The sequence below is a fragment of the Ostrea edulis genome, chromosome 10 (genome assembly GCF_947568905.1).
Source record: "Ostrea edulis chromosome 10, xbOstEdul1.1, whole genome shotgun sequence".
In the NCBI taxonomy this organism is placed as follows: domain Eukaryota; kingdom Metazoa; phylum Mollusca; class Bivalvia; order Ostreida; family Ostreidae; genus Ostrea; species Ostrea edulis.
Genome location: NC_079173.1, coordinates 18,339,396 through 18,359,067, shown reverse-complemented (window position 1 = coordinate 18,359,067; position 19,672 = coordinate 18,339,396). Strand labels below are relative to the sequence as shown.

The window sequence follows — 19,672 nt, the reverse complement described above, 5'->3', positions numbered from 1 at the left end:
AATGAGTAATGTTATTTCGCAAGAATGATGCCTTTTTGGAGTTCTGGCGGTACGGGATATCCTTCGTATGCATGAAACTAATACATTTTTCTTACAATGAATTATTGTCATATTTGTTGAAGCGTATGGTGAAAACCACCTTGAAAGGTTAAAGATAATTTCATCTTTGACAGGTTATATCCTATCAGTTTGCCAAGAGAAATTGAATGAAATATTCCTGTTTTGTATTTCATTTATTTATCAAAGGAATATAAATGACATCTTTTGAGGTTCTTATAAGTTATTTTTATTAAAAATTAACATTTTTTGAAACATATACAATTATATTTTTGGCGCCATAAACGTTAACATGAAATAATAAACTTTAAATCTGCCAGATGATAGAAGTTTGTGATTTGATTATTCCTAATGTCTTGTTTGTTGTATATTGTTTCACGCCCCGCTTGCAAATCTTTCACTCATATGAAGACGTCACTATTTATGGTGAAAGCCTCGAAAATTTAGGCCTATATTTGATGCTTACGGCCTTTCAGCAGGGATGGATCTTTATCGTGCCACACCTACTGTGGCATGGAGCCTCGGCTTATCCCAAGGTCCGTCCCATTTCGTCACCTCTTACGACACGCAATGGGATACTGAGGACATATTTTACCACCGAAATCCCACGGGATTGCTGGTTGTAAAACCGATGTAAGATATATGGTACTTTGTTAAATGCAGTACATGGACAGTGTTGTAGTGCAGTTTCTCGTGCTTTACATCGCCATCACAACATTATACTGCAATAATTATGAAAGGTGAAGATAACGAACAGTGATCCATCTATATCTGGCGACGTTTATATCTTAAAATCATACCGTATCAAAGGAAAAGTATTAAGTAAAGGTCAAATGATACAATGTTTTGGATGTTCTGATATATTTTTAATATGTTTATTCAGAGTAGGGAATAGCTATATTAGTATATGAGACACACACGTATGGGTTCGAGTATCACGATATCCGTTTATCTATTTTTCAAATTCAAAGTAGTAAATAAATATACTAGTATATGCAACACACATATGATATCCGTTTATTTTTCATATGTATTTCTTATTTTATTGAAAGAAGTAAATAATCTTTAAGTTTTCTACTTTATAACATAATAATATTGCATATACAATATCTCTAAATTTATATAAATGAATACCGTTTGTCTTTTCTCTAGCTGAATGTGTCTAGATTTTAATTGTCTATTCGGAAATAAGTCACAAATAGCATGTGCATATATAATTTTTTTTATAAATGAATAGCAATAACCATGACTAGTGAGGACGTCCTAACTTTAAATGTTCCCAAGATATCGCCGAGAAACATCCTAAGACGTGTCCTAAGTTGACCTTGGGATGTTCCTAACCTTTTCCTAAGTTCTATCTTGCGACAGATTTTAGGAAAGTTTTGTGAACATGTCTGCAGGTCCACACAAAATACTTTTACAGACGATGGATATCTGTTTAGTGAATGCAGTATGATTTTTACGGAATTGATATATAAAATAAAATCACCAAACGTACCACGTGTCACACACCGGTTATTTAAACAACAAGTCAGATATAATTTATCACATCACATATTGACGGTTTTATTCACGGCAGCCATTGTGCGCAACTTTATTACCTACATATAATGTGAAAACTCAATTCGAGATTTGTAATATCACAGTATGTTGCAGCTCTCCATTCTCTGATTCTGTCGCTGATAACGATATAATGTGAAAACTGTAAATTCACTATCTGTTGAAATTTCAGGTTGTTCTGCTTTTTCTGACTAAGTACACGGTAGCGATGTAACGAAGGATCAATATTATGAAACATAATAACATTTATGTTTATAGAGTATATATGTGTCAATTATCCTATATGGGACCTCGCAGAATTTTACCCCGTTGGGTGCCTCACGTTTTGGTAGCCAATCACTGGCTTGCCAAGGCTTGCGATACCTTGTGTTTTGCATGCGTTAGCCTTTCCATATGTATGGGATTTAGTTAACACACTTTGTAGAGTGGATCAAAGTTGTTCTCAAATTGTTCAAACCCCCACCACCCCAACTTTCTTTCTCAATGTTGAAGAATACTCCGGTGCTGTGCAACTTTCTATATAATGTGGGTTACTGATGCTATGTAATGTGTTTAGATGTTGATTTTACATGTTTTTAAAAATGTGTCAGGATAAAGAGATGATTTGGAATAGTTTGTGTTTATTTGTAATCTTATAACGTTCTTTTTGGCCTTATTTGTTCGCCGTCGTTTTGCTCTGGTTTTGTTTTGATGCATTTTGATTTGTCATCCTATAACGTAGTATTATTTTCGTTATTTTGTCTTCTTTGGGGGAAATCAGACTTTGAGTAGTTTAGCCTTGCAGGTACTTTGATGTACAATTGTATCGACTGATTTTCCCCAGAGTCTTCTGTTGAAGATTTCTTTTGTCATTTTGAACTTAGTGTTAGCCGACTCTAGAATGTTACATATTTTGAGTGATATTACTTTTTTTGTTCATGTCTACAGTACCCCAAAACCCATACGTGGAAAAGGCATACTCCATAACCATGCTTGATCTTTTTCGATGTCCTGCTTGCCATAAAACATTCAAAACTTTGTATGTTAAGCTCTTCAATGATTACATTTTTTTAACGATGCGACCGACTGAGGTGTTAGTTTTGATAGAACGACGTCATCACCATGATGAGGTTTTAAAGAGTTTTGTGAGATATTCAATATCAGTTTAAAATGATTGTAAAAATGGCACACCGTATACACCCATGTGACTAGGTTTATGCACTTTCTATCTTAAACACCCTTAACAAACACTAGGGAAAGATATGATATCTATTCTAAACATATCTAGCAAACACCAGGGAAAGATATACGTTCTATTCTAAACATCTCTAACCAAAACTAGAGAAATATATACTTTTATTTTAAACATCTCTAACAAATACTAGAAAAAATATACGTTCTTCTTAACTTCTCTAACAAACATTAGAGAAAAACATACTTTCTTTCCAAAACATATCTAATAAATACCAAGAAAGGATATACTTTATATCCTATATATCTCTAACAAACACTAGGGACATAGATACTTTCTATTCTAAACATATATAACAAACGCTAGGGAAAGACATGCTTTGTATCCAGAACATCCCTAAAAAACATTAGGAAGATATATAGATATATATATTATCATAAACATCACTAACAAAAACTAGGGAAGGGTACACTTTCTATTCTAAACATCTCTAACAAACACTAGGGAGATATATACTTTCTATTCTAAACATCTCTAACAAACACTAGGGAGATATATACTTTCTATTCTAAACATCTTTAACAAACACTAGGAAGATATATACTTTCTATTCTAAACATCTCTAACAAACACTAGGGAAATACATACTTTCTCTCCGAAAGATATCTAAGAAACACTAGGGAAAAATATACTTTCTATGCAAAATATATCTAACAATCACTAAGGAAAGATATACCCTTTATCCTAAACATCTCTAAGAAACACTAGTGAAAGACATATTTTTTATCCTAAACATCTCTAAAAATCACTAGGAAGAGATATACTTATATATATTCTCCTAAAGATATCTAAGAAACACTAGCGAAAGATATACTTTCTATCCTAAGGATCTCTAACAAATAGGTAGATTCATGTCATTTGAGTGGTAGTTTGTATGAATCGTTCTTTACTAAATTAAACGTTTATTTCTCCCCGAAAGGACTGGTGGGTGAAATTCTACATACATTAAACATTTGAACACCGACAATGTATTGTTGGTGGGGGTACTTGTATGTACACAAGTCGATTTGACGGAACTCGGGAATGACCACGATTGAGGATTTCACTTATGTCTAACTTATACTTAGGATAGAAAGTATGTTTTTCCCCAAAGTTTTTAGAGATGTTTAGAATAGAAAGTATATCTTTCCCTAGTGTTTGTTAGGGATGTTTACAATATAAAGTATAACTTAAATACTTCTAAAGTTATGGCTCTAAACTCTGGGCATTTCACAGTCAGTATTGGAAGATGTGGCGGTCACCTTTGTTTACCTTAGGGACCGGCTTGACCCTTGAGGTACCAAAGGTAAGTTTTGTGGCTTACCCCAGTGTATGGCACCAGGGGAGGCAGAATAGAGTGAATACCTGATTCAGTACTTGATTTCCTCTCCATATGTTGTATTCTCTCTTGTTACAGTACCAAGAGGTACCCGTGTGTGCGCCTTCTGCCAATTGAAGGCTGGTGGTCCTTCAGCAATTTGTGAATCTCCGGGGGAACTTATCCCATACGGTGTATAAATAGATTGTGACAAACACTCACCACAAAATTATAACTACTCTTGTTCTTTCAAAAAACGTTTATGTATATCTACGATATTTTCGTCAGATACAAGTATCAGTTAAGAATTGTTGAAAAGTATATGTAACATAAACGATTTGTTTAAGAAGAAGACAATTTAAAAGCGAAAAAGAAGTACCAGGAAATACTCAGAATGCAGGATTTTGCAACGTTTACCGCAGAGCTTCTGGGGGCATAAACTGCCCCAGACCCCCCCCCCCCCCCCAGCCTATTGGGAATAACTTTTAAATCAGTTTTTTCATTAATTGATATCAGATCTGAGTATGTGATAACAAGGACTAGGATCTAGGGGAGCAAGTAGTGAATAAACAAAAGCATTTTCTTGTATAAAACTGTTTAAGATCTCCCTAAGATGTTATGAACACAAGCAAAAGGGTGTAAAATGGGGTGGGGGTGCAAATTGTGAAAAGTACCTAAAATATCAAGTGCTAGACCCCCTCTCTCTTTCTCTTTCTCTCTCTCTCTCTCTCTCTCTCTCTCTCTCTCTCTCTCTCTCTCTCTCTCTCTCACATTCCTGGGTCTGCCTATGCACATGTACTTTCGTTTGAGTGTCTTTGGTAAGTTTACGAATTTATGCCATTTTCTCATTGTATAACCTTGATATTTCACGACTTCACCTGTTAAGGTAACTCCACATTTGCAGTTGTATCTGATACACGTTTAAAAAGTGTATTCAATTCCATTTATTAGAGTTAAAACTAATAAATTATCAAATAATATATATAGGTCATTACCCTTTTAAAGCTGCGAGACATCCATAAACAGAATCATACGCATGTATCACCGCCAGAAAAGTGCAATTTTCCTTAAACAGCGTTATCAAAATTTCATCAAAACTTATTATGACGATATAATAACATTCATAACAATTTCATGAAACTGCTTCGTCACAGAATTATACAAAATGTCTGTAAAAAATAAAGGAAACCTATCGCATAATAAACTTGATAAGAAATCAACAAAGACAGAGTTATTGCCCTTGGATTCAATATTTTGAAACACATAATTCATTATTCATCTACAACTTAGACCTTTGAAATAGTTTATTTATAGCAAGATTTTTTTTACAATACCTATCAGAAAAGACTCCAACAAAATCATGCATGAATCTAAATAAATCATTAATTTTGCAAAATCTGATGGCATCACAGGAGGGTGAATTACTTTAAATCATTAATGACTTATTGTCTGTTTTAATAACAGAATTGACATGGCTATCGGTACAATCTTCTACTATTATTCGAAATGGCATGTCGAGAAGCTGCAGTAGTAGCACATGAAAGCATCCATGGTATCTGAAACAAAAATATAAAATTCGGATTCAATGAGGGCTTAGATTGTTTAAAGGTTTACAAAAATTCACATTTTTAGAAAAAAAGGGTTTTTTTTTTTGTTTTTTTTTTTCACTCGATCATCTTATAACTTGATATAGGTCCCCAGTACCCCTGCTTATCGTAAGAGGCGACTTAATGGGGCGCGGTCCTTTGAACAAAACCGCTTAAACTGAAGTCCCATGTCATAGCAGGTGTGGCACGATAAAGATCCCTCCCTGCTCAAAGGTCATAAGCGCTGAGCATAGGCCTAGATTTTGCAGCACTGGTGACGTCTCTACATAAATGAAATATTCTCGAGAGGAACGTTAAACATTATACAATCAATCAAATTGTCACCAGAAAAATTCTTTAATTTTCTTTAGATCCATCAACTCAGTACCCAGCCGATTAGGATGACGCAACTCAAATACTATGGTTATAAATCTCAATTACTTCGTTCCGGACACTTAACAACACGAGTCCCACGGATTTTCTATCACTACAACACCAATTTTATGTATAGTCAATGCTGTATTTTGAAACACGGTGGAAACCCTATTTCCGATAGCATAAAAGTTTCCGATAACATTTATCTTATTGCCGACAACATGTTATTATCACACCCGATGTTTTTAATAAGCTCTACTGTTCTCTTACTTTAAGTTTATTTCGATCTAACATTTCCTAAAATATTTTCTAAGTCCAAAAATGCAAAATAATAAATACAACTCTCTGCTGCTCTAGTGTTACATTTTTGGTAGATGTTTACAGAGTACATAACGAGATTTCTATTTTTGGTGTTGTTAAAACTCTTAAACGGGATTTGGTTGAAGTGCGCGTTTAGCTGTCGAAAGGATGATCATATACTTATTTAGTATTACAATTAGCACTGCAGAGAACGTGTCTTTATCAATGTCTTTAACGAACTTACGAAATGTTTCCCAAACATACAACATCACTGAACCGAATGTCCAATAACGACCTAGTAGCCGATAACACATTTACCCGTGTGTTTCTGTACAGTATGGTTAAGCCAGTTTTGGATATGTTGAAATTCGTAGTTTCTCTTAAGGTATATCTTTTTAGTGTCACATGGTTAGTTTTGGATTTTGACATCCTTGTAATTCTTGTAATAAATCAGAAGTGTAAAACTAACATTAAATTAAAATATAATTAGATTAACCATAGGTTATCATAAAGCAATTATATTAATCAATATCTGTAACTGTTGAAGGAAAAACCGATATAAATCTTAAAGGATACCCAGAGCTAGCTTTTGTAGTATATCTTCTTCACTTTACATGTCTGTATCAACTGTGTTTATATTTACAAAAAGAATTGACAAATATGAAAATCAAGTTTTCTTTTCAATTCTCTGCGCACGTGTTATGCATTCATTTCGAAACGTTTTAAACAAATTATTACCATAAAATTCACATTTAAAAGGAAAGGGTGTAATTTTTTCTTTCGTGTTATGTACAAAATGTTTCGTATATCATTACCTTTTATGTCAAGTTTTTGAGATTAAAAAAAAAATAGGGGTATGAAAAATAATAAGGGAATGAAGATAAATCTCGAATTCAACATTCTCCCTATCGGTAGGTTAAGTGGAGTCACTTGCTTGAGAATAAGTGGGGTGCGTGGTCATATATCATAAGCAATTTTTTTCTGGGTCTTAAAGAAGTGTGCTTGGATAAACCAATAATCCTATTTCACTGCCTTCACTTGGTCTCAGGCCGCACCGGTTGTAGAGGTAAATATTGTGGTTCCGCTGACTACTAGTACACAAACAGAAAATCATGTCTGAAAAATTATAATGCAAAGTTAACCCAATTTTATGCTCTATAAATTTGATACTTCCGTGTTGCATACGAACTTTAACTAAATCCCTATTGATAATTTGCAAGTCACCTTTTTTTCTGAATCTGACACTGTCATTATGTGTTGTTTGTCTGCGTCTTTTCGAGTTGAAGATTACAACACGGTGCATTGTAGAGGTTCAAGCGATAAATATACCTATACAATGCTGCAGGCCATCATTTATTGTATAAATTGTACTTAAATGGAAACTGCTTACGGGCGCCATAACAGGTGAGTGCATATGAATTATACGTGTATATGGTAATACCTCATTCATATATATACATAACATTTATAAGGTACCAATTTTGATGCACCAGATGCTCATTTCGACAACTAATTTATCTTCAGTGATGCTCAACCGACATTTTTGAAATCCGAAATAACAACAAACTTGTAAGAGCTATTTTAGGAAAATACAAAGTGCCGAAAAGTGGAGTCAAATTCGTCTAAGGATAAGAGTTATGCATAAGGGAAATAATCCTTAATTTTGAAATGAATTTCTAAATTTTATCACGGCAATTAAATATACATCCGTATTTTCAAGCTAGTAACGAAGTACTGAGCTACTGGGCTGTAGAGACTCCCGGGGACTAACAGTCCACCAGCAGAGGCTTCGACCCAGGGGTCATAATGTAAAACTTATACGGTACCAATTTTGATGCACCAGATGCGCATTTCGACAAATAATGTCTCTTCAGTGATGCTCAACCAATTTTTTTTAAATCCGAAATAACAATAAACTTGTAAGAGCTATTTTAGGGAAAAACAGAGTGCCAAAAAGTGGAGTCAAATTCGTCTAATGAGATAAGAGCTACATATATATATATATATATATATATATATATATATATATATATATATATATATGCACATTGATTTAGACTACACTTTACTCCGTTTACCTGATCGAGATCTAGGGCTCACGGCGGGTGTGGTGTTACCGGTCGACAGGGGATGTTTACTCCTAGTCACCTGATCCCACCTCTGGTATATCCAGGCGTCCGTGTTTGCCCAACTCTCTATTCTAGTATTCTTTAAGGAGTTATGAGATTGATGACTATTCATTATCATCACCTTTCAATATGAAATATTTACATAATTCAAGATCTAGATAATCTGTTTTAAAGAACGTTTTTATTTCAAGGTAGAATATTAAGTTTTTGTTGAAAACAGATGTCTGTATATGGTATACTATTTTGTTTGATCCTCTGCATATAAATGCACAGGTTTCAAATATTTTTCAGACGTTGAATAATTAAATACTGATATTCTAAAATATTTACACATCTTAAATCACAACCCCAACATCCTTAGAAAATAGCATGCGGTCGAATAAATCGTGTATGACTTGAGCTAATATAGAAGCTTAAGAAGGAAACTACACCAGAGGAGTTTGGTATGGATGAAAAAAAAATTGCTAGCTTTCAAATTTGCTTGATGTAGTCAAAAAATGAAGTTTTAGTAGAAAGCAATCTGTAACAAATTTGAAACCCTGCTGGAATTGAACCTGCGATCTACGGTTCAGCAGTCAACGTTCTAACCTACTGAGCTACTCAATATTTGAAATGAATGGGCAGTCAGCCACTATGTAGACGTATAGTACTTCCTTAATTTACAACCCCGACACCCCCTAGAAAATAACATGCAGTCGAATAAATCAATGTACGACTTGAGTTAATTCTAATATATATATATACGGTGTGACCGTTGGACCGTTGGACCGAGCGAAGTATGATATGGTCATTGGCGTGTCCCAAGTGATAGTCATAATTCTGTTCAGTACGGTAAATTACAATTCATTTAATAATATGTATTATTTATGAAACTCCCCTTGCGCTAAACGCCCAGTGTCAAAGGGTGATATCTATGAGGATAATTACAGGATCCACCTATTCCTTTAATGCTGAGAATATAGCACCAGTCTACGTAAACCGTGCATAGTGACGTCAGATGTAGCCTCGACTTTTTTTCGTCTTTCAAACCAAACAATTATAAACAATAATTCATTTCAAAATATATATTATTGATGAAATTTTCCTTGCACTAAACGTCCAATAACATCTAAATATTAAAGGGGGATATACGAGGATAACAGTTTTACAGGATCCGTCTATTCATTTAAAGCGGAGAATATAACGCCAGCTGACGTAAATCATGCATTGTGACGTCACAGTTAGCCTCGACATTTTTCTCTTTCAAATCAAACAATTATAAACAACAACACACCCCATTTGCAATTTAAAAGACAGTTAAAACAAAATAAAATTAACCAATAAATTCAAAGTGGTAAAAAGTAAGTGTAAATATATCGTATATTTTTATTTAAAGAAACTCATGAGCTCGTTCATCTATTTAGTCGTATTACTGTTTTTCTATTTGATGATTGGCTAAAGACTGTAACAATTATAATCATACCATACATTTTTAACAAACTGGATGTTTGAATTACAAATTGCACGTTAGTCTTGTATTTTTGGCATTCAAAATTAAAACATGAATAACTGTAGAAGCAACTAATGAACAAAGCATAATGGCGGCGCCCATATGGATCATAAAATTTTCAGTGAACATATTGAAGCGGAAGTACTTTTTGAATAATCGGAATCGTTAAGTCCTTTTCGTTCTCTGGAGTGTTTGAGATAAGACTTCCTGTGTTTTATCCCGTATTGTTCTCCAAGTCTTTTGTCACGTGACAAAAGGGTATATAAGCAGATACAAACACGCTGAGAGGAGATTCTTGGTGTTGAAGTCGATCAGAGAGGAAGGTAGAAACACAAGGTAATTCGTTAAGCTAGGTCTTACGTGCTTGAATAAGGCTTTCGATACCTGTTAAGAAAGCTTGTATTGTGTTTGGTTGGCTTGGGGAGACTAATAAAATTTTATTAGCGGACACTGCGCTTCCGCAGTGTTAGTATACAGACAAGTTTGATAGGAAGCGCTTGCGCTCTAGAGAAAAGAAAGAATAAATGTAAATATTATTGATTTAAATTTGTGATTGGGAAAATTGATTAATTCCAAATTGCTCAAGTAGAGCAGCCGAATCAAAAAGAACTCAAAAACGTTACAATATATAGAGATTATCCGTATTCATTTGCAGATTTTCTCATTTTTTATATTACGTATATGTATGTGTTACCTTTAGAGCCTTGCTTCGCGGACGGGCCTTCGCTCGGTATAACCTGACATGTAATCTACGTACCACATGTAGGTTTGACGTCCTAGTGGAATGATAGACTTATACATAAATTAACTGGAGCTAGATTTATTAATTGGATATTGTTTAACGTCCTGCTCGAGAATTTTTCATTTATGTGGAGACGTCACCATTGCCAGTGAAGAGCTGCAAAATTTAGGTTTATGCTCGGCGCTTACGGCCTTTGAACAGGAATGGATCATTATCGTGCCACGGGATCTAGGATTTGCGGTTTCATCCGAAGGACCGACCCATTTAGTCGCCTCTTACGACAAACAAGGGGTAATGAGGACCTATTCTAAATCTTAAGAATTAACTATTGCATGATATATATTTTGAAAAAAAATCAACTTAAATTGTCAATTACATTTTGTACATAGTTTTGGAGTCATTTTGTAAACAGGCGTCCTCATTGAATTACAACGGTGCTGATACATTTAATGATACAAACGGAATTCAGGACGTCTAATATAAGTTTTATTGTAAGGAGCTTGTCATTTCATTGTTTGTGAAATTTAACATTCATTAAATGTTTACCCAAAACATTTAGCTAATTTTCGTTGACCTTGCAATATACTACCATGGAATTCACGTTTTCACAATCACTGAGTAAATCCGATTCGCTATTATATCCGATCGACAGGGGATGCTTACTCCTCCTAAGCACCTGATCAAATTCTCTATTTTGTATTCCTTATAAGTTTTATGAGATTGATCACTGTTCGTTATCTTCACCTTTTCATGTAGATCAAACTATCATCAGTATCGATTTCAATTCAAGACTCCTGCCACGGATATTAATTCAGATGATGACAGGAAACTAAATCTAGAGAACAAGAACCAAAATGGGCAACACCCAACACCCAACGTAGTGGACGTAAGTAAAGTATATGAAATATGTCATAAATGTTAATACGTTGTAACAGAAATTGCCTAGAGTATATTTTTGACGTTCCTTCTCTCTCTAGCAATTGCTTTAACTCTGAAGTCATTGGATGCTAATATACTCCTTCATTAGTACCAGTGTGGGATAGGGAAATTCCACTGAGGGGACAAGATTCGCAGTCTAGGGTGGGGGCTTTGTCGAGCCCTAGATAACAAATCTTGTTCCAGAGGTGGAATTTCCCTATCCAATACGAGTGAATTATGAAGGGTTGTTTTTCTCTCACATTTTCTCCACTGTTTAGTGCATAAATTCAAGAGGTTCGAGAAAATTCAATATTGTTAAAGAAAATTTTAAATTGTTTTTTATTTGACTCTCACATAATATACATACATGTAATTTAACTACACAATAAAATCATGAATATTCATATGCAAGAGACAGAAAAGAGAGAAAAAGAAATGAATAAAGAAAGAACACAGGAAACGAAGCAGGGTATAGAACACAATCTTAGGTTAAAAAAAACTTTTTAATACACTAATACAATAATGATTCATCATAAATATTTTGCCAGTATCTCTCAAACTCCCTATACATGCAGTTTTTCAACAACAAAAGTTTTTGAATTGTAATTCTATCAATGATAATTTTTATGGATGCATCTATACTTAATTTACTCGGGTAGCCGAAAATGGTTTACACTTTAAGTGTAAACTAAAAAACCTAACGTTGTCCACCAGAAAGCTTGTTCTGGGTATAGTCAGTTTTTAAATCGAGGTAAGCTACTGACAAACAAGTTGATGGTACAGGGATTTCAACAGTCTCGATTGAAGTCAGTATTTCGCAGATTCTATGGTCTTTATAACGATCTAGTTCGTCAATACAACATCGCATTGGGTCAAATGCTGTCTGACGTGTTTCATACCGATTGTTAAGCCGTTCTTGGCACACTGATTTTGAGTGCGGATAACTCCGTTTACCTGATCAGGGTATGGGGCTCTTGGCGGGTGTGACCGGTCAACAAGGGATGCTTATTCCTCCTAGGCACCTGATCCCACCTCTGGTGTGTCCAGGGGTCCATGTTTGCCAACTATCTATTTTGTATTGCTTGTAGGAGTTATGAGATTGATCACTGTTCGCTATTTTCACCTTGCATCAAATTCAAATTTGAAGAAAACAATAAAAAATATTTTTTACTTCGCCATGTAACGTAAGTCATAGAAAATTTATGACGTCACAATCAAATAACGTCGCAACAGTATGATACGGAAAAATCTCACATGGTCGCATGGGTAAAGTCGATTGATTGATTGATTGATTGAATATTGTATAACGTCCCTCTCGAGAATATTTCACTCATATGGAGACGTCACCATGGCCGGTGAAGGGCTGCATCATTTAGGTCTATGTTAGTCACTTACGGCATTTGAGCAGGAAGGGATCTTTATCGTGTCACACCTGCTATGACACGGGACCTCATTTTTTGCGGTCTCATCCGAAGGACCGCCCCATTTAGTCGCCTCTTAACACAAGCAAGAGGTACTGAGGACCTATTCTAACCCGTATCCGCACGGGATGGTAAAGCCAATCTTACACTGGTGATAAAATGAGAGTAATGAATATCGCACTGAATTTGCTGAATAATTTTGAATTAGAAACAGGTAATAAAAATGATCATGATAATGTTGGTAATAATAGTAGTGAAGATAATGATATTGATGAGAATATTTGTTTTCATAGAACAAGGAACATCAGCTAAATACTACGATATTACTATCATAGATGGTGTATGTCAGCAGGTACAGTGTACAATAACGAAACATATCTATTATAGATGGTGTTAGCCAGGATAATGATACAGATTTCTCAGCATCTACTATCAGCAAAGAAAGCCATGAAACTCAAGGTAAGAAAAGTTAAGCTAAAATGACGTGAATGGAAAAGTGGAGATAACGAACAGTGATCAATCTCAGAACTCCAAAAAGAATGAAAATTGATAATGGAGCACGGGGGCAACCACGGAGGTTGAACTCACGACCTTGTGGACGATTAAAACAAACCTTGATGAGAATGTTAGGAACTTTAGAAAATTACAAGAGAGGAGATTGGAAATCATAATATACAGTGTACATATACTTCCTAAAGTAAATGCATACATTGCAACAAGACAAGGCAACACAGGATTTTCACGTCAATATTGAAAGTTTGGATGGCATTCTAGAATTGCAGTTGACGGATTTTTAAATATAGATGACTCGAATACATCAATTGTGCAAACCATGCAGTAAACTGTAAGAAAAGACAAAAGTTTGCATGCAATGTTGCCAAGACAAATATTGAGAAGTAATTCCGGGCATGACCATTACTATGACAACAAAGTACATTATTCAAAATTAAAAGGTCTTTACGTCGTTTTAGACATTCCAAGTGACGATATTGTGTACACAATTCAAAGATCATCTAGTAACTGTCAACTTAGATTTTTATATAAAAATATATTATTACCTTTTATTATCTTTCAGATGGTGGTCACAATTCAGAAATCCCTCAAACTGTTTCCAAGCAAAGTAAGCACATTAGGGATACAACAAAGAAGAAACAAGAAAGCGGAAATATAAATATCCATAGCGACTCATTCTCTCAACAGAGGGCGCGTGGCACAAGTTTCACTTACACCTCTGTCAACGCTTGGAATCACATGACAATATAATCACATGAAATTCTTCAAAATTATGCCTCAGTTTTAGACACATTTAATATTCCAGTCAATGGGTCGAATGAATATGAGTTACCGCACCTATACTGGATTCCTAAACTACATAAAAACCCTTACAAACAAAGATACATTGCTGGATCCAGTAAGTGCTCTACAAAGCCCCTATCTTTGCTCCTCACGAAGATGTTAACAGCTGTGAAGGAGAAACTTCAAACTTACTGTGCAACTACATATGCCAGAAGTGGTGTTAATCAAATGTGGATTCTAAAAAATTCTAAAGAACTTTTAGTAAACTTGAAATCACAGAATTTTCCCCAAATTAATAGCATTAAAACCTATGACTTTTCAACACTATACACGATCATTCCTCACGACAAATTAAAGACTAGACTTTTTGACATCATAGACAGTTGCTTCTTCAACAAAAACGGAAAACGGAAATATTCATATCTAGTGATCAGTCATTCAAAAACTTACTTTGTTAAACACCACTCCGATTCTACGCATAAGTACTCTGAAGTTGAAATAAAAAATATGCTAAAGTTCCTCATTGACAATATCTTCGTGGTCTTTGGTGATCAGGTCTTCCAACAGTCTGTTGGAATTCCCATGGGCACGAATTGTGATCCTTTGTTAGCTGGCCTGTTTTTATATTTATATGAAGCAGACTTTATTCAAAAACTTCTATGTGAGAAGAAAAAATCTATCGCTGTGACCTTCAATTCGACTTTTAGATATATCGATGACGTTTTGTCTATTAACAATCATAGCTTTCATTCATATGTCGATTTGATATATCCCTGTGAGCTCGAAATAAAGGACACCACAGAGTCGTCCACTTCTCCTTCATACTTAGATATTTTATTGAAAGTAGACATTAACGGCAAACTCACAACTCAACTGTATGACAAACGGGATGATTTCAGCTTCTCCATCGTTAACTTTCCATATTTGTGTAGCAATATTCCATTATCACCTGCATATGGTGTTTATATATCTCAACTGATTCGATATGCAAGAGCTTGTTCTGGGTATAGTCAGTTTTTAAATCGAGGTAAGCTACTGACAAACAAGTTGATGGTACAGGGATTTCAACAGTCTCGATTGAAGTCAGCATTTCGCAAATTCTATGGTCGTTATAACGATCTAGTTCGTCAATACAGCCTCGCATTGGGTCAAATGCTATCTGACGTGTTTCATACCGATTTTTAAGCCGTTCTTGGCACACTGATTTTGACTGCCGATAACTCCGTTTACCTGATCAGGATATAGGGCTCACGGCGGGTGTGACCGGTCAACAAGGGATGTTTACTCCTCCTAGGCACCTGATCTCACCTCTGGTGTGTCCAGGGGTCCGTGTTTGCCCAACTATCTATTTTGTATTGCTTGTAGGAGTTATGAGATTGATCACTGTTCGTTAGCTTCACCTTGCATGGTATAAAAAATCACTCTCGTTTACTTTCGCTTTAAAAGTTCTGGTAACAGGTTATACATCAGGCTGTTTTCATAGACCACTGGCACTTTGACAAGAAAATATTTACCATTAAGCTGGGTTTTTTTTTATTTTACAAGTATTATCGTATTTTTACAGCCTTTTTTACTTTTGATTCCATGATTACCTTTAAATCTCCACCACGTGAATGTCCTACATTCATACGCATATTAAGAAGTAGTTTCAAATTCAGGATCAGAAAACGACGAAACCATTTACAGTAAGCATGGATTTAATAGCACCAAAAGCATTTCATAATACAGTCTATTCTGGATATAATGAAATTCAGGGGACCGACCCAAATTGTTCATTATATCCAAAGTTCAATATAACCAATGCTGAACTACACAAATATTGCTATTGGCGAATTTATTTTATCTTCAATATAACAGATAGTTCAGAATAACTGACTTCAATATAAGTGGAGTGGACTGTATTACTCTATATTGAGTCCAAAACATAAATAGAGGGATCTATATTGCGTGTTTTGATATTTGGTTTATCCAACTCGTTGATATGGTGTATTTATTCGCGAGGTTTGACGATAAATACACCATATCAACGAGTTGGATAAACCAAATATCAAAATACGCAATTATAGATGTTCTATTTATCTGATGCGTCTTCTTTTCACTTAATTTAGAGATGATCCCCAGTATGGTAGAAACAGATGATTGTATAAATTTGTTTTGAATCCGTGGCTCAGACGTCATATCTGTCTTCCTTACGCGGAAAAAAAATAATACGCTTATAATCTTTTGATGAACAATACAAAAGGGCATTTTCATAAAAGAAACCATGGATGAAAATCGTTTTAGAAAGGATTATGATTGATAACTAATAATGGTTTTGCCATTCCAACAAAGTAACAACTATTGACCGAGTATTCATTTTTTGACGTAGGCTTGACCTTTTGATAAAAGTTTGGTGTCGCCGTCGTTTCAAAATAAGCATATGTAACAACGATCAATGTAAGTAATATTTCAATGCAACATTATTAGAATGTTCAACAGTTTACAATGAAAAGTAGAATTGTTTGTGCATTTGGATTTTATTTCCGTGGTTTCTTTGGATCTGAGGGCGAGAGGAAATCCTGAGGCACTTTAAATAGGCCTAGTCTAGTAAGCAAAGCTATTGAGATTTGTTACATTCGATATGCTCCAGAAAAAAGAGACTGTGCTTGTGAATACTTGGTACCGCAGCCTGTCGAGGTACTTTCGATTAGGCTTGTCCAGTAGGCGGTCGATTCCCTGTCGATGATAATAGTGTGCACATATTTTTGTTTTCTGATCGTAATTTTGAGTAGTTACAGACAGAGTTGGCATTTTGCGGCCGGTAACTTGCATTTTATGTCAGTTGGGGGCAACATCATTTTAATTTTGCTATAAAAGAAATTCTAAATAAATACAGAATAACAAATTTTACGCTTTATTTCATGCATGGATATACATAAACACAGAAAATATGTCATCCAATAGGGTACAGTGTCAAAAGTAGTTCGGACCGGAAGTGCTTTATCAAATGGGCGTGTGATAAAGCTAATGTTTCATCTCATTTTCAATATCCACCACACGTATGGAATAAATGTTGGATATTAAATACTTTTACAAGATATCTGTTAAAAGGTGTTGACAGAGGTATAGTGCGAGTAGCGCACGGAACTCTGGGTAAAGAGAGATAGCGACTCAGAATCAAGTAATTAAGAGAGGGATCAAATTGTATTTGTTTCCAGATTCGCACCATCTACGAATATAGATGTTTAAACACTTTAAGTGTTAATCACAATACTTGTCTCAATAGTTCAAGTGAACATATGATACCAGGTGATTCAGGAACAAACCATAATTTCAGTGTTGATAATTTTAAACTCTTACTACAGCAAGAAACAGAACCTCAGAATAGCTCTAATTACTCTGTTTGCCTTATCAACAGATTGGACTCATGGCGTATGTGACCGGTAAATAGTGAATGCTTAATTCTCCTAGAAACATGACCTGATCGTTCATTTGATGTGTGCTGGTGTTTGTCCTACTTTTAGTTTTGTTATCTTTATAGGAATCATAAGATTGATTATTGTTATCTCGAGTATTTCATGAGCAAATCTAACCATATCATTTTGTCATGCAGACTTTAATTATACGGTGAATTTAATGGAGGTAGATGAGACAACGTCGTCACAAATTTAAACTCGAGATGAGAAACTTGTTAAAATGTACATCGTCGCACGCCACGGCTGAAACATACGCTTCCCTTTCACCCGTGTCTCTCTGCGTGACAATTTCGTCGTTTCTCATAAATATACATGACGAGAATGACGTAATCCTTTATCAATAGAGGTAAAACAGCTACATGTATAAAGGATATGGCAATGAAAACATGTTCTTTTTGCACCAAAAGTATAGTAAACAAGAGTCCTACAGATCGATGACACCTGAACAGTTTCGCGGTTTACTTATCATATATGTTCACTTGTTCCAAAAAGGGGATGGGGGTAATTACCAATACACAACACTCGTCGTCATTATTCTCCGACATTTCATTAGAAACATCCGGTGGTATAACAACTTCTTACCGCCTGTTCTTACTGATAGCAACACATCATTAAGATCCTCACAAATCCACCTTCATAACTGTCAATGTTAAACACACGTGTACACAATGATTTTGCGTTTGTTAATGGAAGAACACGCGTTTGGATTAGTCAGAGTGATATAACCGAATTCTATAAACAGTTTGAATCTCCTATTAAGACTTGCTCAGAAGCTCAGCGATTGGCCAAATCACGTCATGCATATTTTTATGAGAAACGAAGAAATTGTCACACAGAGAGCCACGGTTGAAAGGGAAGAGGATCGTACGTTTCAGCCGTGACTTGCGACGATATAAAATGTATTGCTTTACATTTTTTTCTTAAAGGTGATGTAGCTGAAGATTCTAAAAGCAGCGTTGTCATCGTTTACATGAACGGTAAATCTGAAATTATAGAATACGCATTTTCCTTCTACGTCATCTTGCACACTTTTCAATCCTTCCATCGCCGTAAAATGGTTGAAACATTACCAAAAATGGCGTCTGAACCAATCCACCAAGTCGGTACCATATGACGGATATACATGTGAATGCTATAAAATTGAAAGCAGCAATATATTTTATAATTACATGTGATCTTGAGTACATTTATTCATATACTTGTATATACATGTTCATTCTGACATGTAGAAAAAAAGTTTAGAATTTTCGCTGCTGATGTGTAAAAATATTAGTGTTTAGAGCCTTAATTTTAGAAAAATGTATTTGAATTAGAACAACTGAACACTGGCGTGTATCACTTCTGGGGCCCTATTGTTTCAGAGTCGAGTCGGCTCAAAGGATTTAGTTAAACCTTATTGAAACCTTATTGTGTAAGTCTAAAGTGGATCAGTTATTTCTACGTTACCTCGATCCGTTTTATAGATGTAATCCATAGTTTCCTCGCTGTTTTTATATCAATGTGTAATATTTCTTCTGGGATATCGTGAACTATCGAAAATTAACCTGCAGCGAAAATAAGTCTGTATACATGTATTTTCTGTTTTACAGTCCTACTATCGATCGCGGAGTCTCTATTGTTCGGTGGTATTCAATTTGGATGGAGCTCATTGGTTTTTGTTTACAAAGAAATTGGACTTTATGGAAACCTTTGCCCTGGTAATCAAACCAGGTACAAATCAGAATCATGTCCAAAACAGGAGGAATATCTCAATATGTTTTTTAGTATAGCCACAGCTCTATTATTTATTACGTCCATTGTGGTTGGGTTTATTCAT

General features: G+C 35.0%; 1 long non-coding RNA gene across 1 annotated transcript; it reads left to right on the top strand.

Annotated features, from left to right (window-relative positions):
- The first annotated feature begins 11,630 nt into the window (after positions 1-11,630).
- Positions 11,631-18,833, top strand: LOC130051022 (uncharacterized). Its single transcript, XR_008799406.1, has 4 exons — positions 11,631-11,652; positions 13,493-13,564; positions 14,181-14,225; positions 18,783-18,833. It is a non-coding gene; the product is annotated as an uncharacterized LOC130051022 (long non-coding RNA).
- The last annotated feature ends 839 nt before the right edge of the window (positions 18,834-19,672 follow it).